The 26,830-nt window shown below is 45.3% G+C and overlaps 1 long non-coding RNA gene across 4 annotated transcripts in view; it reads right to left on the bottom strand.

Annotated features, from left to right (window-relative positions):
* LOC146180620 (uncharacterized) overlaps nt 1-26,830 on the bottom strand; it is a 225,455-nt gene that overhangs the window by 128,016 nt on the left and 70,609 nt on the right. The window contains exon 5 of one of the 4 annotated variants that reach the window (XR_014700102.1): nt 20,506-20,731. The exons of the other annotated variants lie outside the window; for them this stretch is intronic. This is a non-coding gene — a long non-coding RNA (uncharacterized LOC146180620). Of the gene's footprint in view, nt 1-20,505; nt 20,732-26,830 lie in introns of those variants that run through there. 4 annotated transcript variants of the gene reach the window in all.

Below are 26,830 nucleotides of genomic sequence, written 5' to 3'. Positions count from 1 at the left end.
CCGAGATAGACGTAAAGCACTGCTTTAAGAAAGCAGTGCAAAACTCTGATGGCGGGAAGCAGCGTATTTATATCCTTGTTCATAGTCTGTGGAGGACTAGGTTTCGGTTTCAACGGTGAAGATTTAATTCCAGCGCCTTGCAAATCAACGTTTCAACCCATCCCCTGACCACACACAACCCGAACACAAGTTAGCCAATGGTCACATAACTTGCCGAAGGGATGGTCGACAGGGGCGAAAAGATATTTTTGGGATAACTGAGATATTAATGACATCGATTGAAATTCAATGTGTGACCTTTCATAGACATCTGCCTTCGGCTTCAAAAGTGCTGCATAAGGATTCGAGAATGTTTTTGGCCTTGCTTGTCTTTCTACGTTCTTATCCCATAGCTTTGCGCCACCAATAACAAATTAATAATTCAGCGAGAAACAAAATATTTGACATGGGTAAGAATTCTAATCATAAATTTCATAAATTTATGATTAGAATAAGCATGAGCAAAAACTTCAGCACAAACGCCAAAGTGCTAGTTGCAGCCAAAAAAGGTCCCCTTTACGACAGGAGTTTCTGAGATGAAGTTGACAATTTTGTTTCTATGTGTTCTTTGGGCAGTGGTTGTTATCTCTCAGTAAGCAAAACCTATTTCCTTAAATATGTACAGCGCAATTTATTGTTCGATGATAGTAGCGATACGAGCAACGAGAGAACAGAGAATGGAAAGAAAAGCAAAATCATAACGTAGTTACTAATTACATTTGAGAATTTTATAACGGATCAAAAGTCATTTTGTCTCCTAGCTAGTGATTTCATTATTTTAATCAATTGTACTTTCTCGTCGTCTTCAAATGTTATTGGGTGGACATTAGAGAGGGGGGGTTTATTGCGCTCTTGTTAAGGAACTTCTATCTTCGCCTAAGATGCATCCCAAATCAACTGATTTCCTAGGCAAAGTTCAGCTTCTGCTTCTCAAAGTTATATGCATGTATAAGCAAAAAATTCCTTTCTTTGACTCCATCGTATTGGTTTCCTGTTCCAGGTGCCAACCAAAAGGTCAATACCCAAAAAAGCTTGGACAATGGTAATGCCATACTTGAAAGACGTTTGCACGAGCTTGTTCGATTGATTGTGCACGTATGACAGAATAACTATTTTATTTCTTTTATTGTTTACTTGAGTCATGCCGTAAAAAATGTGAATTGATAAATTGGGTTGTAGGAAAGAATGGATTTAGTATCTGTTAAGCATCGACAGGGACACAAGACCTCACTTTAAGAAAAAGAAAAAAGGTGATATTCAGAAGAGAGAGAGAGAAAGGTGTACTATAGAGAAGCGATTCCTACTAATTTTGACTTCTTGGGAATCCTTAACGTGCACTGACATGGCACATCACATAGACATCTTTTCGTTGCACCTCCATAGAAACACGGCCGCTGCGGTAGGGTTATACAAGCCGAGCGTCTTACATAGTGAGCCAAGACGCCACGTTTCGCTGTACTAAACTGAGCTATGCGTTTTCGTATTATACATATTGCACGCGGGGACGAGTTGGTAGATAAACCAGTGCACAAGAAAGCGCGCGGTCGTTGTGATGGCATTCTGTGCTTTCGGATAGCTTGCTGAGAAATTATCTTAGGCATACTTGTATAGTGACTCTGTTTTGAAATGTAAACATGATGTTATGGGAAGTACACGGATATAACCGCAAGAGTTCACTGCCGGGCACACACCGTCAGAGCTAACCCAGCCTAGCTTCTGCATCGTCTTCTTCATTACACCACACCAGCACGCCGTCGCCGTCTCGATACTGCACATCGTAACAGTACCCCCCCCCCCCCCCCCCCCCCCGCACAAGAAGCACAGTCCCGGTACTTACTACGATGTTGAAATATATAATACGGTTTCAGACAAGCGACATGTACGACATCACGACTTCTGTGTGAGTTGTGGTGGATGGATTGGTTTGATGCAGAGAAGTTGATCTCGTAGATTCACATCGCCGTGGTGTAGCAAGCCGCGGTGTGCGCGTAGCGCGGCAGAGGTTTCTCGCACATGCCCACACAGCGGGCCCGGAGCCACAGGAGTACAAGGGAGCCAGGAGGTTGGTGAACTTCATGATGATGAAGGTTGTAACGACACTTTTAAGAGCGCTGAGACGCGCCAAGCCACTCTCGAGCAAAGTGGCGGGCGGCATCCACCCGAGCGATGGCATTCAAAGCGTAACTTCAGGAAGGGTCATCAAGGGGCAGCAAAGTGTCAATGGAAAGCAAGGGCCGCACCGAAAATTAGAAGGGTATCATGCCGCGAAGTGTTGCAGATGAATGCTACGAATTGTGAAGATACGTTAAAACACGATGGTGGTCGGACACATACATTGACAGCGTGTCGGTCAGTATGCGATTAAGGCGCTCAGTAAGAAAGTTCTTCTGTGGATGGTAGGGCGTTGGGAACTTATGACGCATAGCCCATGAGAGGAAAAGATCATACCCCACTTGAAAAAGGAAGCAGCGACCACGCTCGCAGAGCGCTTGACGAGGAGCGCCATGACGCAAGGTTATGTCACGTAGAAGAAAGTGTGCATCGTCGGAGGTACAGCTGGTGGAGATAGCTCTGGGCATGGCATACCGGGTGGCGTAATCGGTCGCAACGGCAATCCATTTGTTCCCTGAAGTCAAATTCGGAAAAAGCCCAGGTAGATCGATGCCCACGCGAGAAAACGGCTCAGTCAGCACTGCGATTGGATGCAGGGGCCCACTAGGTTGAAGCGAGGTTGCCGTGTGATGCTGAGACAGCTTACACGCGGCGATGTAGCGAAGGTGAGAGCGGTAGAGGCGAGACCAAAATATCATCGTCGCACGCACAATGTTCTTTGTGGGTGCCACTCCAAGGTGGCCTGCTGTAGAGGCGTCATGAAGTTGGGTGAGAACAGTGGAGCGCAGATGAAGCCAGACGACCAGCAAAAGGTACGTGCCGTCTGGCCGCATATTATGTCGGTATAATGCCTCCTTATGTAGCAAAAATATGCTGACGGACGAATCGGAGTTGTTGCGCCACTGGTCAATAAAGGGGCACAGTGCAGGATCGCGACGCTATTCGGAGCCGATATTAATAAAGTCCGAGGTGGAAAAAAACATAGCCGTCGGTAATATGGCGGGACACATCGGGAGGATCCACGTAATGGTCGCACAAGCAGTCATTTTCTTGGTGTAAATGGCCTGACGTGTGAACCACAGTAAATTTGTATTCTTGTATGCTTAAGGCTCAGCAACATAAGCGGTTGGTGGGGTCCTTGGGCGAGGATAGCCAACACAAAGCGTGATGGTGTGTCATTACGCAGACAGAGCACCCCAACAAGAAGGGCGGAATTTAGTCAACATTAAAAACCTGCAAGGCATTCCCGCTCGGTAATTCAATAATTACGCTCAGAAGGAGATAACAGGCGGCTACAAAAGGCAGGTATACGGAAGAAGTCATGCTGGTATTGTACAATGATCGCGCTAATACAATCGCCGCTAGGGCTGGTGCGCAGTTCTGTGAGTGCGGAAAGGTCGAAGTGCGCCAAGGACAAGTGGAGATTTGAGGGCAAAAGCAGGGGTTGTGAAGACATAAGCTGGTCACGGCCCTATGCAAAATGTGCGTTTTACTGCAAACGAGAGGTAAGGGGACGAGCGATATCTGCGATGCTCCGAAGGCACCTTCCGGCGGTAGACAAAAAATTTCGATGGATCAGAGACGGGGTTTGATATCGATGCTTTCGTTGCAGAAAGGCAGGTCTAAGCGAATAAGGCGAGCTGAGCAATCAATCAGGGTCGCTTGGCCAGTTAAAAAATTCTAGGGGGCCCTTCGATCACTAAACTGCGATGAGGCGAAATGTTATATCGCGCGGTGGTAAGAAGCCATCCACTACGAAACCTCTTCCTCTCTGTTTTCACTGCCACCTTCGGAATGACGCGATACCATAAGCTATCAGCAAACACATAAAGCCCGCTTTAACCGAACCGAATGCACGTGCCTGCGTGCCCTAGGGATAACGGGAATGCAAGGGTCTTGGCTGGCTGAGTCTTATATCACCCTCCCATATGAAAGGCGAGGACCGTGTTGGCAGCTCCTGCCAAACGTAATATCAGGAAGCCCTAAGTCCAGTTAGTGCTTGGCCAATTCAGCTGGCAGCTATCGCCTCCCATGTAACGAATTTTTTACGGACAGACACGATAAGCGAGCATGAGCCATTAAAGGCTAACGTCTTAGAATTCGATGAGTAGTATGGTAATGTGAGGGGCAGCTGTCGATGATGGTGAAACGCACAAGTGTAGTGCGGACGCAAATTGTCATGCGCGCAGTGCATAGTCTCACGACGGCAGCGACAGTTCCATCAGGCACACGAACGACTGACCTGCAGGTGTGACGAACCTGCGGGTGTGACAACCTTCTTGAGACAACGTCGAAACGAAGAGCGGAGGACAGAAATCTGAGCACTAGTGTCAATAAGGGGCACTGATAGGAAAACTGTCCACACAGATATCTAAAAGGTTGCTGCGATGAGTAGTGGTCAGCAGGCGGCTTTCTGGCCAGGTCTTCAATGCAGCGTTACCTCCGCGCGCTGCCTTGGTTAGTTTTCCGAAAGAGAGCCAGGGGAACGGGGTGACGGTGAACAATGAGGTTGGCACGGTGGGTCTGGGCAGACGGCGGGCAACTATTTGCGTGGGGCCAATACGTTGAAGTCACGGGAGGGCGTGTCAGCAGAGTTTTGATTAGGGCGCAATTTGCGCTGAAATCATGATAGTAGGGAGCTCGAGGTGGCGCCACGTAACGGTTTCGGCAATGGCGAGAATTGTGACCGACCAGTCGGAAGGTAAAACGCATAAGGGCGGTTGTTTGATGTGCGCCACTGTGCCATGTGAGGGTACGGGCAACGGGTCGCGGGCGGGAAGGTCGCAGTAGGAGCCGCAGCAGCTACGACTGGAACATTATGTGCGAGCGAAGGCTGTTCGAAATGCTGGCCAGAGTTGAAGACCACGTTTGCGTTGAGGCCGTTATTAACAAATACTTGGCGAACGACTACTTGGATATAGGCTGCAGTAGCATCTGTCGGCCGAGGGATGATTGCAACGGGCGTCATAGTTTCTAGCACTCGGCAAACAATGTTGTCCAAATAGAACGAATGAGACGACTGCTGCAGTGTTGGGAGATTTTCGTACGAGGATGTTGCAGCTGCGTTTGGCAAGCTGTGAGAGCGGGGAGCAGTAAGGTGGTGCTTTGGTTGCTCGAACTGCTTGGAGGACTGAGTCGACCGTCGTATAGTCAGCAAAAGATTATAGTAAAATCATTGTCTGCGATTCCCTTTAACATGTGGCTCAACTTGTCGGACTCGGACATGACACTGTGCATTTTGCGGTATAGGGCTAGAACGTCTTGATTACATGAGAACTATTCGGTCGGAGACTGGGCTCGAGATACCACGTCTTTTTAGCGCCGAGCTGGCGGGCGATCGGCGTGCCACATAGATCCCGGAGTTTCTCCTTGCATATATGCCAGGATGTGAGATCCTAATCGTGCGATGCAAACCAGACGCGCGCCGTACCCGTCAGATAAAAAATGACATTCGCAAGCAGGAGTGTAACGTCCCGATGGTTATGCTTTCTGCCGCGCACGCACGCCAGCCTGCGAAGTCGACATAATCGGTGCCTACGAAGGTGCTTGGATCAGAAGGGTGCACAATGGCGATGGTAGGAGCTAGTTGTGCTGCTAAAGAAGGTGTCGAGTCGGACGGCATAATGCTAGCACCAAGCTGGCGGTCACTATGGACTTCCAGACTTGCTTACTTAAGGACCCGAGCAATCCTCCACCAAATGGTAATGTAAGTACATGGAGGTAACCGCCACCGTTCACTGTTAGGGACACACCGCCAGAAATAACCCAGCCTGGCTTCAGCCTTGTCTTCTTCACCACACCACACCAGCATGACGTCGTCGTCTCGATAATAGTGTCAGTGGGAAATTTGAAAGGGCAATTTTTGATGCAGGCGAAAAGCAAGGCGCCCGCGTGCTGTGCGATGTCAGTGCACGTTAAAGAACCCCAGGTGGTCGAAATTTCCGGAATTCTCCACTACGGCGTCTCTCACAGCCTGTGTCGCTTTGGGACGTTAAACCCCACAAACCAAACCAATTTTTTCTTATTCACTGTATACTGTTCATTTGAAATAGAAGGCAGTTCACAGAGAGGGAAGGGTGCCGCTGCGGTTTTGGTTCGTTGGGGTAAAGTTCTGTCGGCCCTCCTTTCCGTGCGAGTTTAATAACATGTATTAATAGGAATCAACTGTTGTAATATTTACTAAAATAATCCATTGGTTTATTGGGGTAAAGTTCTGTCGGCCCTCCTTTCCGTGCGAGTTTAATAACATGTATTATTATGAATCAACTGTCGTAATATTTACTAAAATAATCCATTTTATTCTCAGGCTCCACCGCCAGAATAGGCGCCACAGGGAGCGTTATTGCCAGCCTTGTGTAAGCGTCATTAATGTCTTTGTATATTTCGAAAGAAACTTAGAGTGCCTGAACTGAAAATTGACCGTGCCGCTTCTAAAACGTGTGGTTTGTGCAGCTTAGGAGATTGCATAAGACGCATTTTCAATTCGAGATATCAATAATTTTCATACAGGCAGGAAATGATGATTTCTTTAGTTTTACTTTGCAGTATGTCTCGAATGTACCTAAGCGGTCCGGATCACCCAGATTGCATATGTTGCGACCCTTCATTTCTGTACATTGAGAAGCGACTTAACGTTCCTAAGAGTGCCTCTGCCCGAGCCTTTAACACATTTCAGAGTTTACAATGAAGTGATGAAGAAAATTATAGTAATAAGAGACACTTTAATGACAGCAAGAGATGTCCGAATGGTAGCTAGCCTGCCATGCTGATACTGGTGATCGGGAATTGTGCGGGGCTCTTATGATCCGTCTCTAAGGGTATGATGTAATAGCGTAGTGTACCCCTGGCTACTTTAGAAAGCCGTGTGCCTGGGTCTGCATAACCTAGCGGTGATGTGAATACAAGGGTCCTAGCAGTTTGATTCTAGTTTCCTCATATCATGCTAAAGCAGAGCCACAAGTTTCACTGCCTACCAAGCGTAACGTCCAGACAGTACGTGCCATGTCAGCTGCCAGCTACCATCTGCCAGAACCACGATCGTGATATTTGCTCACAACGGCAAGGCCGATGCAGGTGACAGGGTCGACGCCGCGTTTTCGGAAACCGCGGCCTTTATTGCTATGGAGTTAAAAAAGAGAAAAAATAAAACGATGAAACAAAACTCAATAAGACATAATGTCTAAGAAACAGAAGCACATACAGAGGATGACATCTATCTAGGTTTTGGACAATAGAAAGTCACAACTGGCGTCGATTCTATGAAAGTATTTGTTTTGGTGTTCCGGCAGCGGATCGCATGAAGAGAGCGCTGGTGAAGCCAGGATCCAGCCACCACCAGTCCAGCTGTATCTTTTCATAAAAACCGAATGGGATTGTACACTGACGTAGTGTCATGCACTCTATTTGTGGCGTCGTCATTGTTATGGCCCGCGATGCTCCGAATAGCAACTAACCACTGTGGAACATCACGGAGACTGAACTCGCATGCTTCAGTGCGAAGCCAATTTAAGTCGATGTGTGTCGTTCCTATATCCGTGATGAACTTAATGACTGCAGTGGGACAGAAAACAAAGATAGCTCATTCTACAGGTGGCTGCACAGAATATACGAAAAAGCTACTGGCAGAACAGCTGGCTCAGTAGCCATAGCCGAAGCGCGGTGATTGAGTGTCCCCGAGGTTGTGGTCTGCGTTTATGATATCCTGATGTCAATGACTGAGGATGCAGACATGAAAGAGCCAGCAGGTTTGATGTGGCAGTGCCAACTGTACTCGCCAGACATGTACTCAAGGACCACCTACTTACATACAGGTCCAGAACTGTGGACTGTACACTTAATGTCGTTTATATAGTTTAAATTCGCAACTAAGTAAATCTCCATGGTGATAAATACTGAGTGACTGCGCACTGCTTTTGCGACTGGCGGTTGGAGATCGCATTCGTATTGTATTCTGCAAGGGGGTGGAGAGATTCACATGCCACAAACCGCAGCTGGAGACGAACCATGTCCTGCGGAAATAGTGTGCTCTTTGCCAAAGCAGACTCGTAGAGGTGGTTTTCAGAAGTACGAGGCAGACTATTAAGGCTTTAGCTTGTATAGTTTTAAGAAACAGTGCTGGCTTGCGAGAGGCTCCGTGAGCAAGATGGCTATAGTAAACAAATGTACAAATTTTGATCTATAACCTTATAAACACGTGGTAATCATAAGAGGGATATTCAAAGGTCATATCAAGAATTTCTGATGGCGTATTTCGAGGCATAGCGAAAATAAATCCGCCATGAAAGTAACATTGTTGCGCACATTGAAGACGAAAGGAGACGACGTTGGTTTAAGAATAAGGCTTTACCGCTCTTTCTGTCTTTAGTCACGCGTACATGACTCCCCTGTCTTGTCTGGAGCATCACACAGAGGTATTATTTGCATAGGGGAGATATCAATGGTACGTAGCAAGCCAACAAGAGCCTCTAGTAAAACAAGATATGTTCACTCCCTGAGGGAAGCAACGAGATACATGATACAGGGATGTGCCACCTTTTACCCTTGACACGTAATTCAATCTCTCATAGAGATTACCACCCAACCATTTAGAGATTTGTCAACTGATACCAACTGATGGCAAGAATGAATTAATCGCCTCATATTTGAGTTTATCAAAGCTTGATTCTCGGGAACTTCAATGAATATCGACCGCTTACCTGTTAAGCCTCTTACACATTTGGCAAGAGCAATAATGTTGTCAACACAGCTATGACTCTTTCTGAAGCTTGTCATTGTTGGAAGGAAATTGCCATCTTTGTGACATTCAATTAAGACGCGAATGGACAATTCGTTTCCTTCGTCTCCGCACGCAAGACAGTGGAATACCACGGTAGGATTTCAAGTCCATTGATGACGTGCCACTTTAAGCACAGTAATAACAAAGTGGATACTTCCAGTAGCGCACAAGACGGTCTACCGTTCAGGAGTTATAAACGGCAATCAACCGTGCCTTGGCTATACTTCGCAGTTGAGGCAAGGAAGGAACACGGCCAAGTGCCAGACAGGATATTTCGTTAGTGATTTCCTAGGCAGCTTGATGCACTTCCTTAATAATTCTAGGAGGGCGATAGGAGAGACGCATGAAGCAACACTGGCCCCGCAGTAGCTATTATCGGAGTAATGATATTTGAGCAGGAGGCCTCCAGTGCTCTAAGTGAAGAATTAGTGTTTACATCCACGCACCCGAGAGAATGCAGTGACGAAGGCGGGCTTCCGATGCTCCACACAATGCTTCGTACTTTCGAAAGAGGCTTTCCAGGACCTATTTTCGAGCGAAATGGTCTACGTTCCCTTCCTGCTGGTTTCTCCAAATGACGCTGAAGCTGTTTTTCTGCACGACTAGTAACGCGAATATCATTCTTGGAAACCTTGTGAGCCTGTTTTTCTGCTGTACGGTGTATTGATCGATGTTCTGCGTAATCAGCATCAAAAGATGGGCAAGCCTTTGGTAGGTTCAGGATATTAGTGCTAAGAGCATGATCTCGTTCTACTGCAGCAAGGAAAAATTTTGATTTCGGTGCGACAGATGCACCGCACCTACAGTTGATCTACAGTGCCAGTGCTATCTTGCAATGAATTTCATACCACTGGGAACATACAATAATGCGACTAACCTAAACGTGGGTAGACATATGTGATCGTTACCCTGAAACTGAATTTTCTCAGATAAGGTTACTGAAGCCGACAGATTGGCTGAGATCTTAGAGACGCCAATAGCGCTGGGCAATTCTGCTTGGTAAGGAGTTGTTTGGCCGCGCATTTGAAAAATGTGAAATTATTGTGCAGAGCAGTCAAATAGTTGCCGAACTCTGGCGGTTGATATAATGCAACCCCCAAGCAGGATGACTTGAGCTGAAACCTGCCATTACGATATCTGGTGCGCAAAATATCTTGCAGGCGGTGAACATCAAAACATACATGATAATGTATGTATCCAAATATTACAGTACACTGCACTTTCAAGCATTTGACAATAATTCCAATGTACTCATAAAGTTGATTCGGTGGCTCGGAATGAGGGATGAAGGTGATATTTTGCGGATAACCAGAATAGCCTTACGAAGGTTCATGCTAGTTGTTGATTTCACAGCAGTGTATACCTGAAAGACGGACTGCAGTATTTAGTTAAGGTTCTTATTAGACAGTTATAGGGACTGATGCTTGAAAACAGAGTATCGAAAATCATAGACGCCAACGAACGATGCATGCATTTCAATAAAAGATGGTGCCCATGATTCGAATCCTTTGCATGCTAGGTCGAACCGCCAGTCGATTGATTACTAGCGCCATTGTGCAAGAAGAGGTATGAGAAAATCAAGAATTTTTAAAGATGGGCTTCAGAAACGAGGACGAGATCGGTGTAAAAAAAAAAGCGCGATCAGCCTCAAAACCGGATACGTTGGACACCTAGAGCATTCAACGTTTGGGTGAAGAGGTCTTTTCAGCGGAAGTTCTATGATACACCGCGACTGAGGCTGCCCAGCAGCAGTTTCATATGTTCTCGGTATAAAAGGCTGCGAAACGTCTAGCCGCAAATAAAAAAAAGAGCTTTCAGTCACGTCATCAGTGCACTTAGCTTTTTTTCCCCGGACAGTGTAGGTGATTTCGTTCTAGCTGATGCGCTTTTTGTTGCGCCTTCTTTGGTATTTCGTTTTCCACAAATAGTTCAGTTTTGCTGACCTAATTACGGCCGGTATTGTTGGAGCGCTTATAGGTATAAATGCATAAATGCGTTTCTTGTTCTGTTAGGCTGTGCAGTGGGAATATTTCATCTCATGTTGATTAGAGTTAGGAAAAAGGAGCCTGTCACCTGGGCATGCAGTTTAGTCGTGGTGCCAGCTGCCACAGCAAAGGCGGCTGAAGGCAAGTCAGCAAGCTGTAGCCGCATGGCCGAAGCGCTTCAATGTGCTGAATTGCCATGGTTATAGAATATACTCAAGCACACGGTGTCGCAAAAACCCAAGCATAACGTATTCCGACGCAGATTTCTTCCCAAATATAATGCGGACATATTCTGACTTTCCTTCAAGGTGGACAGATTTTACTAGGGCACTACATGACAACGGTGTTTTAGATATCTCTTTAAGAAAGGTCCAGGGGGGAACCATTAATGACACCGACTATGCTGTTGCTTGATCGGGGATAGTAGAAATATAATGCAATTCTTGCTTCTACTCTGGTTTGAATGAGGAGTTCAGTCGCGACCACGATGCAGGTATCAACTTAAGAAGATGCAGCTAGTCGTTAATGCGAATTTGAAGGACGCCATCTTAAGCCATAAATTTTATTGCTTACCTCATTTCCAACGAATTGAACCCAGTAATACGATGTCTAAAATCAGTTGGTCAAATGAAAACCGAACGATTGAACTTAGATGGTTTAGAAATGTTGGATACGTCGAGCCTCAAAAGCGGCCGCCTCGAGAGACACTTTGACGCCACATAAACAAATATCGCATGCTTTTCAGCAGACTTCGCAGTAGAGTTACGTGATGGTAGATGAAGACTTTGGGCTATCTGAAAAGTCATCTTGATCTGTAGGTCGGGGCGTTTTCTTGCTTGCCATGCTAGGATCAGGGGCGTGTTGTAGGAGAGCATCAGGAGAGGAGAGTCCTCAGATTGGTTATGATGGTCAGCGACCGCGTCTCTACGGTTGAGGCGATAGGTATAGCTTGCAGATTCAGCACGGTTGGTGAAGTTAGGCCTGACACTTCTCTGAGAGGCCACTGATGTGGTGATCCAAAGAAACAAGCCAAAATCTTGCGATGCAGGTAATTACAGTAAATATGAAATGTCAATCAAATAACTACAAATGTTCTTCAAGATTTTGATATTATGCGAAAGCGATGTGGCCCAGGTTCTAATCTTCTGTCGCCTAGCTCTTGAATACTCGGCTGAAATAAGACATACATTAAACCCCTATTTTAATTCTGGTTTACGGAGAGCTGACCGCCACGTGCTCTGCCGCAGAATCCTCGGCCGCACATCTACGCCATCATCTTGATAAAATGCGCGGCGGCAAAGGAAGCACCGCAGCATTGCTATGCATAACATTGCTATGCAGCTAGTTTTATGCCTCTGCCCCCAAAGCAAGAAGTCTTATTTTTACTCAGGGTGTTAGTCTGCGGATAGTGCATTCACACTGAAGATGTGAGGAACTATCTGAAGTTGTCGAGGCGGTTTACGAAACAGGTTGGAGAGAAATGATCGCGAATCAGTGATTTGAATAGGGAATGAGGGTGGGCAATAGACGATACATGGCAAAATTACTTTCGAAAAGGAATTAACTTACATTACTAAATATTTTGCTGAAGATTTCAAAACCTTATTTAACCCACGCTATGAATTACTGCTCTCAAAACGTAAATATATTATATTACAATTAGTGCTACAGAGCAATTTAATTACTTTTGAATTACTTGTAAACCAAATTAAAATCTCTCTCCAAACATGACGCACACATTCTTTCGTCCTTTTGTCCAAATTCGGTCCCAGACAGCTATTGCCAGCCTCTTTGCTATAGTACCCGCTATCACCAAGTTAAGACAACGGCAAGAAAACTAGAGAATAGAAGCATGGTCAAAGGTTCGTTACTTGCACTGTACATCAATCAGAGACAAGCGGTGAATCCAGCGTTTTTCCGGCCCGGAGTTGTCTTCACCATTTGACACCTATTAAGCAATCATAGTTGTGCATAAAGAAAGTAACCAAATTTCTATAGAGAAAGGTGTTAGGCAAGGAGACACGATCTCCCAAGTACTATTCACAGCTTGCTTAGAGGAAGTATTCAGAGACTTGGAATGGGAGCAGTAGGGATATGGGTAGGTGGAGATTACCTCAATAATCTGCGATTCCCTGATGGCATTGCCTAGCTAAGAAACTCAAGGAAGGAACTAAAATAAATCATTGAGGACCTTGACAGAATAAGCAGAAATGGAGGCATGAAAATAAATATGCAGAAGATCAAGGTAATGTTCAACAACCTCAGGAAGGAACAGCAGTTTACGCTAGTAGCGTAGCATAGTATTCAAATATGTCTACATAGGACATGCAGTAACAACAGATCCGGACCATGAAGCGAAATAATCCGGAGAATATATTTGGGATGAGGCGCATTTGACAAGTACTCGCAGGTTATGACTTACCGGTGTCGATCAAGAGGGAAGTCTACAACATTTGCATCTTACCTGTACTCACCTATCGGGCTGAAATGTGTAGGCAAACGAAACGGGTTCTAAATAAGTTGAGGACAACGCAGAGTGCTATGGAACGAAAATTGGTACGGATCACGTTAAGAGATAGGGAACGTGTAGAGTGGGTAAGGGACATAACTCATGTTCCTGATATTCTATTGGAAATCAAGAAGTGGGCATGGGCATGACCTGTATTGTGTAGAGGATACAACCGATGGTCGCTTAAGGCAACATACTGTATTCCAAGAGAAGGAAAGCATACAAGGAGGCAACAGAAAGTTAGGTGGACAGATGAGGTTAAGCGAGAGAGAAAACTTTATATAATGCAAAAAAAAAGAATAATAATGTACAGCTCCCGTGATTGGGTCCTCATTCCAGGACTCCTGCGGCCTTTGCTGCCTGGCTGGCCCATTCAATCAACCAAAGCTGGTCTTTCGACTCCGAACTAGACAGCGAAGCCTCGCACAGCTCCGGCGTGGCGTTGGGAATTACAGGTACTGCATCTATTTTATCCAAGAGTATCTTCGAAGTCCTCTATCGTCGCAGTGCAAGCTTCACGTCCATCGAGTTCGCCGTTACCACGTTGCCAAGTTTTCCCTCCCCGCGGCTCTCGCCGTCAGAGCTTGTCCCTTCTTCCTCGTCGGGAAAACTGAGTACGGCGACGTTTGGAGGTGGCGTTGCCGAAGATGGCCGAAACAAAGAGCCTCCATTTATGTACCTTACACCGTAATGCAACGAACGATTGCATCCTTGTGGACCGAAACGGACCTACGTTGTCCAATAACGTTAAGATAATAACCGACGGTCACGAGGTTGCCGCGCTCGTTGACACCGGTGCTGATTATTCGGTATTTAGTGCAGAATTTTGCCGCCGACAGCGAAAAGTGACCACCACGTGTGATAGCCCTCCAATACCAACAACGGGAAGTAACCTGGTGTACCCTACAGGAAAATGCACCGCCCGCATCGAAATTCATGGTGAGACCTGCCCTGCGAAATTCGCGATCGTAGAGCATTGCTCTAAAGCTGTTATTTTGAGAATGGACTTTCTTCGCGAGTATGGCGAAGTGAACGACGAAGGAAGAACAAATTGACATTCCGGACACGTTCTGTTTCGCCAAGGCCTCATGTAGCGAGCCGAGCTGTGCTTCGAGTAGACTCCGAACACGTAAATTTGCCGCCGCTGTCGACAATATTTCTGCCTGTTAGAGCCGAGACATCTGTTTGGGGCGAAGGTGTCATGGAAGGAAATGTTGAAATGCTGCTTACGAGGGGAATTGGCGTTGCGAGAGGGATAGGAAACGTTAACAAATGGCGGGCCAACATCATCGTGTCCAAGTTTAGGAATGAGCCGCAACACCTGACGAAAAAGGCAGTGATAGCCTACATGGAAGAAATTAGCGAAGTTCATGTGGCTGTTGCGTTTTCTGAGCAAGGCTTGTCATCCGGACCACAAGAAAAACAGGCCTTGCATCTGAACCTATATAAAAGGCTAGAGTTGTCCCAAAGCGCGAGCTTCTCGAACTTTTACATCGATACAACGATTGTTTTGCCACGACATCTAAGGTTCGCAAGACGCCTGTCGCAAAACACAGAATTATGGTCGATATCGCCACACATCCGATTAGCCAACCGCCATACCGGGTTTCCTCGAAAGAAAGAGAGACGATACAGGAGCAAGTGCGTGAAATGCTAAACGATGACGTCATCCAGCCTTCCAACAGTCTGTGGACTGCACCTGTGGTGCTGGTTAAAAAGAACAACGAGCCGCTGCGATTCTGCGTAGATTACCGACGATGCAATAAAGTGACACAGAAGGATGTATACCCACTGCAACGAATCGACGACACCCTCGCTCGGCTCCGTCCCGCCCACTATTTTTCGTCGATTGATTTTAAGAGCGGATACTAGTAGATTGAAGTAGATGAGCGGGATCGGGAGAAAACTGTGTTTATAACACCAGATGGCCTCTATAATTTTAGGGTGATGCCGTTTTGTTTATGTACTACCCCTGCAACATTCCAAGGAGTCATGGACACTGTTCTCGCCGGACTGAAGTGGCAGACCTGCCTTGTGTATTTAGATGATGTTGTTTCTTTTTTCGAGCACCTTTGCCGACCATCTTGTGCGCCTCGAAGTGGTTCTCCAGGCTATACGAAAGGCAGGCCTCACACTCAAGCCTTCAAAATGCCGGTTCGCGTACAGCGAGTTATAGTTTCTTGGGCATATTGTCAGCCACGCGGGCGTGAAACCCGATCCTGAAAAAACGGCAGCCGTAGCGTCGTTTCCACGACCGTCGGACAAGAGTCTGAGAAGGTTTCTTGGTTTGTGCGCCTACTTCAGGCGTTTTATCCACAACCTCGCCCAAATCGCCGTGCCCCTGATCCACCTTAAAAAAGATAGTATTGCCTTTGAATGGAATGAAGAGCAAGAGTCAGCGGTCAGGCAGCTAAAACAAGCCCTTCAAACACCACCTATACTAGGCTACTTCGATCAAGCTGGCGACACTGCGCTCCACACCGAGGCCGGCAACAAAGGACTGGGGGCAGTACTTGTGCAATCGCAGGACGGTGTTGAGCGAGTTATTGCGTATGCTAGCCGAACCTTTTCCAAGGGAGAGTGTAATTACTCCACAACGGAAAAGGAGTGCGTCGCTGCCATCTGGGCAACAACAAAGTTCCGACCGTATCTGTACGTCCGCCATTTTCGTGTGGCCATCGACCACCACTCAATATGTTGGTTGGCAAGCTTAAAGATCCTGCTGGGCGGCTTGCTCTGTAGGAGTGCAAAATCACTATTTTATATAAATCCTGCCGAAAGCATCATGACGCTGACTGTTTGTCCTGAGCCCCCTGGAGCCAGGAGACGATGATGACGCTGACAGCTTTACTGCGGTCTTAAACACGGCTGATATGGCGGTTCAACAAAGACATGATCCACAGCGTGGCTAGCTAATCGCGCATCTTGAAGGAGACGACGATGTGGTACCTCGTGTTTTCCTGCGTGTCCTGCCAACATTTAGAATTCGGAACGGCGTCCTATGCAAAAAGAACTTCGAGAGCAGCCAGATAAGGTTAAATTTCCAGGAGTCAAGTGTAGGCATCTAGTACAGGACCGGGTTATTTGGAGGAATATGGAAAAGGCCTTTGCCCTGCATTTGGTATAGTCCGGCTCATGATGATGAGCCAAATCATTGACTGCTTCCGTGGTCTAAGGAATTGACACCGGCATCATACTATCAGTATTGTTTGCGCCATGGATATTTCTACCTGCCTCTTCCCCGTCTCGTCTCAACGCTCCCTAGTCCCATCGGGACGAGCCTATCCATGCACCACTGTGCCGCTGACTTCGCAACAGGGTGCTCAACAAAGCACTCCCCACTTATTTTGAACAGAACGCTGTTGCACCATCTGGCACCTCGGAGGTCTCATGACGCCTTATATCGTTGCTCGGGGAATGGTTGCGACAGCTTATATGATAACCGGACTAAATATACCAGCAACAGGTGACACCAAACGTAAAAGACCAGTAATTAAACTCAAATCTGTTTTTTTTTATAATGTTGCGCTGCCCTACGCTTTCCGTGCGTCGTTTTTGCTTTCTCATCACTCTACCGTATTTCTAGGATGGCAGTGGTATACTTTAGGATAAGAAATTTAGAAAGTAATTAATTTCTTCTAAAATAATCCTATATAATATAGTAATTGGAGAAAATAATTAAGTAACAGTAATTACATTACTGCACTTTAATTACTGCCATGTCTGGACTACTGGATGCGTATTAGGTTTCCTTTAGCACAGTGTGTGAAAGTGAAGTCGGCGCACAAGAGCACCAATAAAGTGGCAGAGAGAGCATAGAAAGGTGGAAGGCAGCACATGCCAAGAGCAACTCGCGCTGGATTTTAGCCATGCGCAGTGCTCTTTAATATTACCAATCGCAAGCTTATCATAAGGGCCAAGCATAAAAAATGTAGCGGAATCAATGTCTGCAAATTTGGGTGTTGCGAATAGTGGCGACGCGTGCCATCATTGATGTATACTGTCTGAGTCGCAAACTTTTAGATTGGTTGCAAGTGCCCAACCTCCTGGTCAATAAAATCAGACACACAAACAAAAATAATTACACATAAGTTACAGAAATAATTTGCCCTAAAAGAATAAAAAACAGAAGAAACACTGTTTAGCAGTGTACAGTGGCAGCAGCATATAGCTTTGATTCGGCGCTTTTAGATGACACTACGACCCATAAGCTCATGAAAATTCATACCAAAATTACTCACTTTTGAAGCGGAGTTTCATAAGTGGTAAAATCAAAAGCCACTGGTAATGTGGTCCAGAGAAATCACGCTACCTATCCGCTAATCAGTGACCGCGCATTTTTTCTCCCAATATATATATATTGTAGTGAACTACACGAGGATATACGAAGACGAGGATTAAGTAGGTGAGAATATCACGAAGACGAGGATAAGGACGACGAAGTGCCGCTGCGCTGCTCGTGCTCGCTTGTGGAGACTGAGACTGGCTGTGTTCTTGTGTGGTTCGCCGTGAAACTTCGACAGGGCTATTATCCCTGTTAAAGCACAGTAAAAACCCCCTTTCACTTGGTGGAGGTTAGCATTTCCTGCCGCCCTGGAGCTCCGCAGCCGCACACTCCCGACACAAGCAATGACCGACGCTACTACCCCCAGTCAAACCGGCCCCTCATCCGCGGTGTTCTGCGCTGGAGCTTTGCGCCAGCGTGATCCTCCTATCTTCAGCGGAACCGGCGACCATGACGTGAAAGACTGGCTGGCCTCATATGAGCGGTAGAGAAGACCGTCTCGTAGGGCAAAGTGTGGTGCTTGACGGCGTAAAGCCCGAGAAGGCGCAGCAGCGTTAGGAGAAGCGGACACGATCTCGATAAGAGATGCGAGCCACGGGTCTTTTCGCTGCTCCGCAGGCATGTCAGCGATGGTTAGAGAGGAGAGGACGGGATCAGCCGCCGTAGAGCAAGCAGGTTCGTTGGAGACGGGAGAACGAGATAGTGCGTCGGCGTCCATGTGTTTACGGCCAGAGCGATATATAACGCGGATGTCAAATTCCTGTAGGCGGAGAGCCCATCGTGCGAGGCGGCCGGACGGGTCTTTAAGAGAGGACAGCCAACAATATATATATATATATATATATATATATATATATATATATATATATATATATATATATATATATTTGATATATTCTCTCAGTTTGTCCCTTACAAAGCCAATACCGACAACGCCTACCGCACTTATTTTCTGAAGAACGAGCTATCTAACGCTTTCACATTATGCACACCGCGAGCAAGCAAATGCAAGGCAGCATTATTTTAGAGAGGAGTTAGAATAACGACCCAAGGTGTTATATGAATGCTGGGAACATTTTTAGACCTGTAATCAATCAGCCACTCATCCAGTAATACCTTTGAAGTGGTACAATAAGCCAACTGTACACAGTAATGGCTAACTTCTATAAATGTGCTTTGTACCTGCACTTTACAAACACACAAGCATCTCTCAAATTATTTGCCTCAATATATTGTAAAAACGGTTTTAAATAGCATGGCTCAAATTTCACATTCGGAAGTATCAATCGTCCTTATACTTTTCTGCTCTGTTAACGTTTCGTTTGTTTTTTCTTTTTTCTTTTCTGTTCCTGTAGTGCCGTCTAACAGCGGTCATAGGAGATAGTTGCGGGGGAAAGGGACTGTGCGTGCATTGCAAACGCTCCGGAAAAACCTAGACTACCACTCGCTTGCGTATGGTCGCCAGCTTGGACATTGGAAAGAAATGAGGTGATAGGAGAAATGAGGAAAAGAATTCAATAAAGTATGGTCTGAGAAAAATATGCGACATTGTGTACTTTTCTTAAAGTCATTATTATTAATGCACTGTTGTGAAGCCAGAAAAAGAGGATTACTGCTACACTGTCTTACAGATGCATGCGCTTCACCACTCACAGTGACGACACTAGACGAGTTTAGGAAATACTTTGCCTAACGATGTAGCATCTCTCTCCGAGCGGGCACGCTGGAAACGAACATGCACAGACAAATTAGCTGAAAAGTAAGGTAAACGTTTTGCACCAATTATGGAGATGGTTTTTGCAATTATGTGACCAGAATAAAAAGGTATTTGTTAATTTTGTCGCAAACGAGGCTCCGCAGTATGATCCTAAATGTTATTAAAATGCTCGCTCCCGTGGACGTCTTGGGAAATTATGACATTCCGCCCTGGGCATTCGCGACACAAATACCTTTTAACCAAGAATTGTTTAGGCTAGTGCTCTTTTCACCACGAAATACATTGGCGAAAAGCGAGACCGTGCTCCATATATTAAAGGTACGCTTTTAACTCGAAGCTTATAAATTTTAAACCTGATGATCGAATATCTAGGTGAAACCTCTAAGGGGGAGTAGGTTTGTAATAAGGCAGTAATTACTCATTGGCATGTACCCAATCGCAGCCATACCGCTACAAAAAAAAAAGCTGTACAGCTTTCTCAGAGACTTCGTAGGATTGTCCTGGTCCTGGGATCGAACCTGTGATCACCGCCTTTCCAGGGCAGTCGCTCTACCAACTGAGCTAACCAGGACGGTCAATGGAACAGGTAGTAGGGCAAGAGCGAATTGATCTATAACTCGAAGGGGGAACTAGATAGCGCTATCTTGTCTTAAATAGGAGCATCGCCTCCGGAATCAAGAGAAAACGTATTTTTAATGAAACAACTTAATTCTACATGCCAAAATGTATAGGATTGAAGCTCAGCTTTCTTGCAGCGCGTCGCTCCTAGAGCAAAGAATGCGATTTTTTCGTAAAACTGGAAAAATTTTCTTTAACAAGTCTCCTTAAGGAAAACATTGCAGATATCTATTGAGCAAACAATAATACACGAACAAGTTTAGCGAGCAAGCTGTAGGGCTCCAAACGTGCAACTTTTTGAAATGGCAAAAATGGCGTTTTACAACTATAGTGGTATGCGATTTTTTGCCGATAAAACTACTGCATATATATCTTGCAGAACTGAGGTTCATTTTTTTGTGCAGAGAATTTGCACACCACATATAAAGCTTTTATTGAAAACAAAAAATGACCACAGGCCTTCGATTACTAAAATATATATTTTAAATCCAAGCGATTACTATAATACGATATATATACGAAGTACCCCGCACCTCCACCAAGATGTTACGAGGCACGTCGAGATGTTAGGAGGCGATGGTACGTCGTAGCAGCAACAGTTCACCGTCATGGGCACACTCACAGGAGAACCAGACGTAGCTGCAGCGTCGTCTTTTTCCACTAGCCCAGCACTTCGTCAGTGTCTCTTTCACTGCGTACCGTAGCAATATATATTTTAATATATATTTTAAATAAAGTGCGAGAATTTTACGGCTCTTCGTCGCTTTATTTTTTTCAACGTACTTAAATCAGTCGGGAAAGACGCCTAGTCATATTCATTACCATACTATTATGCAATATTAAATTGTGTCAATGACTACGCAAGATAGACGTAAAGAACCGTTTTGCTCAAGCAGTATGAACCTTTGGATGGCCGGGGCGCAGCGTATTTAAATTGTCCAAAGTTTGTGGAGGTCCAGATTTGGGTTTCGACGGTGAAGCTTGTTGTGTAGCTGCTTGCAAATCAGTGATTTCGTACCATCCCTCGACGAAACACAACCCGACGAAAAGTTAGCCAATGGCCACATCGCCTGCCAGCAACCACCTGCCATAGCTAGCCATCCATATGACCTCTAAATAGCCATCCCAATGACCTTTCACGCAAAATGACTAGGCAGACAACACTGATGGTACATATTAGAGAACACGGGGGTATTGAGGCTATCACTTTAAATTTAAAGTGTGACCTTTTATAGACATCTGCATGCCACTTCAAGAGCGCAACATCAGGACTTAAAAATAATTTCGTCCATGCTTTTCAGTCGATGTTCTTACCAAATAGCGTTGCGCCACCAATAAGAATTGATGATTCAGCGAAAAACAAAATACGTGAATGCGTAAGAATCATAATAAGCAAATTTAAGCAAGGACTTCAGTACAAACACCAAAACGCTAGTTGCTGCCACGAAAGGTGCTCTTCACAACCGAAGCTCCTGAGATGAAGTCGACAATTTTGTCCCTCTGTTTTCTTTGTGCATTGGTTGTTATCTCTGAGTAAGCAAAAACTATTTCTTTAAATATATATAGTGCACTTGAATTTCGTACAACAGTACAGATAAGAAGAACTAAGGAAATCCTAAATAGGAATGAAAGAAATTCTCCAAGCTCTCGGTGCATTGCTCAGCACACCTAACAGCTCTTTACGCGAGCACTTCTCGAAAAAGTGGTATTTTAATTTTATAAACTCCGCTCTAGAATATAGAAGTGAAGAACATGTTACTTTCATTTCTTGCGCCCTCTTTAGCATGCATAAATGTTTCTTCGGAAATTGCAGAATACAGCTGTTATTGTTAGAAGAAGCATTAGGTGAGGTTACAAAGGGGATAATTTTTCGCAACTCAGAGCTTCTTTCCTGTTTCAGCTGGACGTTCCTTCCGAGTTCTCGTAAATATATTTAGTACACAGGATGCTGACAATAAGGTCTGAAAATCGATGCTTTTTGCATAGCTCTTGATATATATTTATTTCTGTTATGGGGCAGATACGACTTTTCAAGGCTTAAGCCAAAGTTACCGACACCACTAAAATACATATTTGAGGAAAACAGAAGCTAAGTTGTGAAAGCTGTCTGTGTGAAGCTTTACGCGGTTGATTGTATTTTGTACACAGATGTGTCTTTAAATTGATGACCAAGTGTGTCTAAATAATTATTTAGCGAAACTGATTCCGTGGTGTAATGAGTGGCAGATGTTTGTTAATTTTGAAAAAACAGTTTTTATGAAAATTACACTTAAGGAAAGGCCTCTTCACTTTGTGCACGATGCTAGCAACATATCATTAATAGAGGTAGCAAAGTATAAATATTTGGGTCTATAGATCACTAACAATATTTTATGGACCAAAACCCATATTACTGTTATAGCAAATTTCATGCGCAAACTCTTTTTTTAGGCACTCACTGAAGTCTGCCCCTGTAGTAGAATATGCCATAATTATCTGGGACCCTTTCAGATTAACCAACTTTCATAAACTAGAGCGAATACAGCGCACGGTAGTCAAGTTTGTTTTTATCTCATACGGCCGTGCATCTGTCAATGAGCTTGCAAAAGCGAATTACCCCGTAAGTGAGCGCAATCGTGTTTGCCGATTAAAGTTTCTATTTCCGCTCCTAAAAAGTGACTATAATGTTAATATTTCTAGTTATTTTGTTTACTTGTCCGGTTATAATACGAGGCAAAGGCACGCACTGACAATAACTTCCTTGAATGGGCGAAATAACTGCTTAAAATATTCCTTTTTTCCGAGGACAATTACGGAGTGGAACACACTTAACAGAGAGACTGTTACCCATCATAGTGTACTAATGTTGAAAAGTGCCTGAAAATATTATGAATTTTATGAATTTGAGTTGTGTTTGTATGCTTCTATTTCGTTTTTTTTTTCCCCATCCTGTTATGATCTGCACTAGATCGCAGTATCTAGTGCAAACAAAAACAAAAACATTTAATAAATATCGGTTTCCTTTTCCAGAGCCCAACCAGAAAATCAGGACCCACAGTATTTATCAAATTGGTAATGTCCTATTTGAAAATCGCTTGCTCCAGTCGGTTCGGCTGATTGTGCGCTTATGGCGGAAATACTGCTTTCTTTCATTTTTCTTTGCTTGAGTTGTGCCATAAGAATGTAAATTGGCAAATTTGGTTATAGGAAGGGAATTCGAGCTCGCTCTCTGTCACGCATAGCCGTGAACACTCAAGCGCTCTTTAAGGGAATCAAGAAAGGTGGGATTTGAAGATAGCAATAGAGAATGAGATGCTATAGTGAATGGCTCCTGAATAATTTCAACCACTTGGGAAACTTTAAAGCGCACTCACATCACACAACACGCAGAAGCCTTTGCTTTTCTCCTTTATCGATACGCGGCTCACGCGGCAGCGCTTGAAGTCGGGTACTCTGGAGCACCAGCCTAGCGTCTTATCTACTGAGACACCAGGACAAGTTTGGCGTACCCAACTGGGCTGTTGGTTTTCTTATTGTTTACAGAAAGTGGGGACGAGTTGATAGCTGCACCAGTGTACAAGACAGTGTGCAGTTGTTGCGATCTCATTCTGTGCTTTCGGATGTTTACTAATAACTTATAAAAATGGAACATAGGATTTCAATGGCACATTTGAAAGGCAGTACTGTTGTGTCCACTCAATATTGTATTTTAAATTAAGATACACTTCACGTAGAGTGATGAGCGTAACAGCGGTTTAGGTTTATTAGGAAGCTTGCTAAATGATCGCATTTCTCTGTGAGTTGAATAACGTCTTAATTTGAAGAAATTCTCGTAATGTAAACTAAAATAATTCATTTTTTCCCCAGAATCTATAAACAAAATAAGCGTCACTCCCATCGTTATTGCAAGCTTTGGGTAAGCGTTATTCATGCATCTGTATATTGAAAAACAACTGACAGAGATTTAACTGCAAATCTACCATGTCGCTTGTAATAGCGATAGTTTGTGGAGGTTTGAGATGGCATAAGATTCGAGAAATGAAGAATTTGCAAAAAGGCCAAAAATCCCCAAACAATGTGTCATAATTTACGCATGTCGCGAGTGCTTAGTAAATGGTTCCCGATCACTTAGGTTACTGTATGTTACGTCTCTTCACTTTCACCCCGCCGGGGTGGCGCAGTGGTTACGACGCTCGACTACTGTTCCCAAGGACGCGGCATCGAATCCCGGCCTCGGCGGCCGCTTTTCGATGGAGGCGAAAAGCAAGGCGCCCGTGTGCTGTGCGATGTCAGTGCACGTTAAAGAACGCCAGGTGGTCGAAATTTCCGGAGTCCTCCACTACGGCGTTTCTCATAGCCTGAGTTGCTTTGGGACGTTAGACCCCACTAACCAACCAACCAATCACTTTCATACATAGAGAAACAATGTAACGTACCAAAACAAAGGCCTCCTTCCAAACCATGTTTGCATTTCAAGGACTACAGACGCATCCATGATGCAGTGACGACGAAGATAATTATAACAGACACTTTAATGCAGCAAGAGTTGTCCGCCTGGTAATTTCCTTGGCATGCAGCTCCCGTTGATCGTGAATTATGGCGGACACAAAAGACGGAACTGAAGGAACACACAGACACAAAAGCTCCGCCTATAAGGATATTAGGCAATAGCGTAGGCTACCACCCCACTTATAAAATCCCGGCTACTTTAACCAAGCCGTGCAAGCGGGTCCGAGTGTCCTAGGGGCAATAAGACTCCAGGGACCCTAGCATTTTGATTCAGGTATCACCATTTCATTTTAAAGCAGACGCCACAACTGACAGCTCCTGCCAACCGTAACGTAAGGCAACCCCCGTTCTTTTGGTGCGTGGCCATGCCAGCTGCAACCTACTGCCGGCCAGTGCCATGCTCATGATTTTCCCTCACAACACCAGTTCAGTTTCCGGAGCCATCGCCGACGCGGGGTATTCAGGAAACAGTGCCTTTATCGCTATTGTGTTAAAACGTGAAGAAAATCAAAACAAGGATGAAACACAAATCAATCAGACATAATGCCGCACAAACAAGCGCACACACAGATGATGACGCCTCTAGATTGTACGGCAATCGACAGTCGCAAGTAGCATCAATTCTATAAAAATGTCCGTTCTGATGTTCCGGATCGCATCAAGAGAGTATTGGCGAAGCCAGAATTCAGCCACCACATGCCTGGCTGCATCTCAACGTAAAATCGAATGATGTATCGTCATGCACTGTGTCCTTGCTGACATCGCCGTGGTCGTTTCCTGCGATGCCTCGATGGCTCAGTGAACCACTGTAGAAAAAACCGATGGCTCAACTCGCAGGCTTAAGTGCGCAGCTTATTTAAGTCAATGACGTGTTGTTCCTGAATCCGTTGTGTACTGAACGACTGCTGTGCAGTGCGCGAGAAAGTAAACTCACGCTGCAGGTGGCTGTTGCAGAATATACGTAGTGGTGGCTTGCAGAACGGCTGTCTCAGTAGCCTTAGCCGAAGCGCGGTGACTGAGCGCTGCCGAGATTGTGGTCTGCGTTTATGGGAAGCCAATGGCTTAGGAGTCAAGCATGAAAGAGACATCAGAGTCTATAAGTAGCGCCCACTGTAGTAACCAAATATCTAATTTGCGTGCAGGTCCGGGGTTGTGGGTTATGCTCTTAGTGCCATATATATAACCTGAATTTTCATGAAGTAAGCTCCCACGGCGGTGCAGATGACATGACTGTGCACTGGTATTGCGAAGGGATTGGAGACTGCTGCCATACTGTTCTCTGTAAGTGGGTGGACATATACCAGGCAGCACATATCTTGGACCCACTGTTGGCACTATGTTGATAACGTCCGGCTCTACACAATGCTGGAAATTTGCCAACACCGTACTAACCCTGGACCCAAGGTGTATGCTGCGTGGGGAGGTTCACACGAGACAAACCGCAGCTTGGCACCAAGCAGGTCCTGTGGTAACAGTCTGTTCTCGGCCACAGAAGACTGTGGACGTGTTTCCTAGCGAAAGCTACACTACGCTACCCGTGCGCGAATTTCGCGGTACCTTAAAAAGAGCGCCTCGGCGCATGCGCCGTTACCATGGCAACAAGTTGTGCTGCTCTAGAGGTGTTCCGGTGCTGCGCTCGCTAGAGAGAGGAGGATGGTGGTAACGGCTTTCCAGCAGACGCGCGCACTGTCGTGGAGAGAACGAGAAGGGTATTTACTGCACTAACCGAGTGGAGCAGAAAACCGTCTGCTAGCACCGCGTGCGCAAGGCATGAAAGTGTATTCTGCCTATGACGCCGGTGAACATTCATGTGTTCAACGAAACGCAGGTTGCGTTCAATGCAACCCTCGGTCGCCCGCAGCAGAAATTTTCGCTCCGCATCCGTTTCAGCAGCATTAAACAATACTAACTTTTCAGAAGATAGAGGCGAGACAGACTCTTAAAGCTTTATATTGCACAGTTTCAACAACATAGTGTTGGCTTGCGAGAGGCTCTCGTGAGCAAACTGAATATAGCGCAGAACGCTTTCATAAAGTGCTCCATATAACAGTATAGTAAAAAATTTCTAGAACAAACGCTTCGTCTAGCTTAGCGAATGCGAAAATGGATATATAAGAAAAAATTGTGATATATAAGCTGGTGAACATGTAATGGCCACGAGAGGGAACTTGTCAATGATGACACCTAGAATTGTTTTGACGGTAGCATATTGTTCTAGCTGCACATGCTAGCAACTTTCAGCCCATAGCGAGAAAGATTCCACCGTGAAACAAAAATTGTGGCGCATTTCTCTGAAGATATA

This window comes from Amblyomma maculatum, chromosome 8, assembly GCF_055883805.1.
Source record: "Amblyomma maculatum isolate TAMU_Amacu chromosome 8, ASM5588380v1, whole genome shotgun sequence".
Lineage (NCBI taxonomy): Eukaryota > Metazoa > Arthropoda > Arachnida > Ixodida > Ixodidae > Amblyomma > Amblyomma maculatum.
The sequence above is the reverse complement of the archived record's forward strand: the minus strand, read 5'-3'. Positions and strand labels throughout refer to the sequence as shown.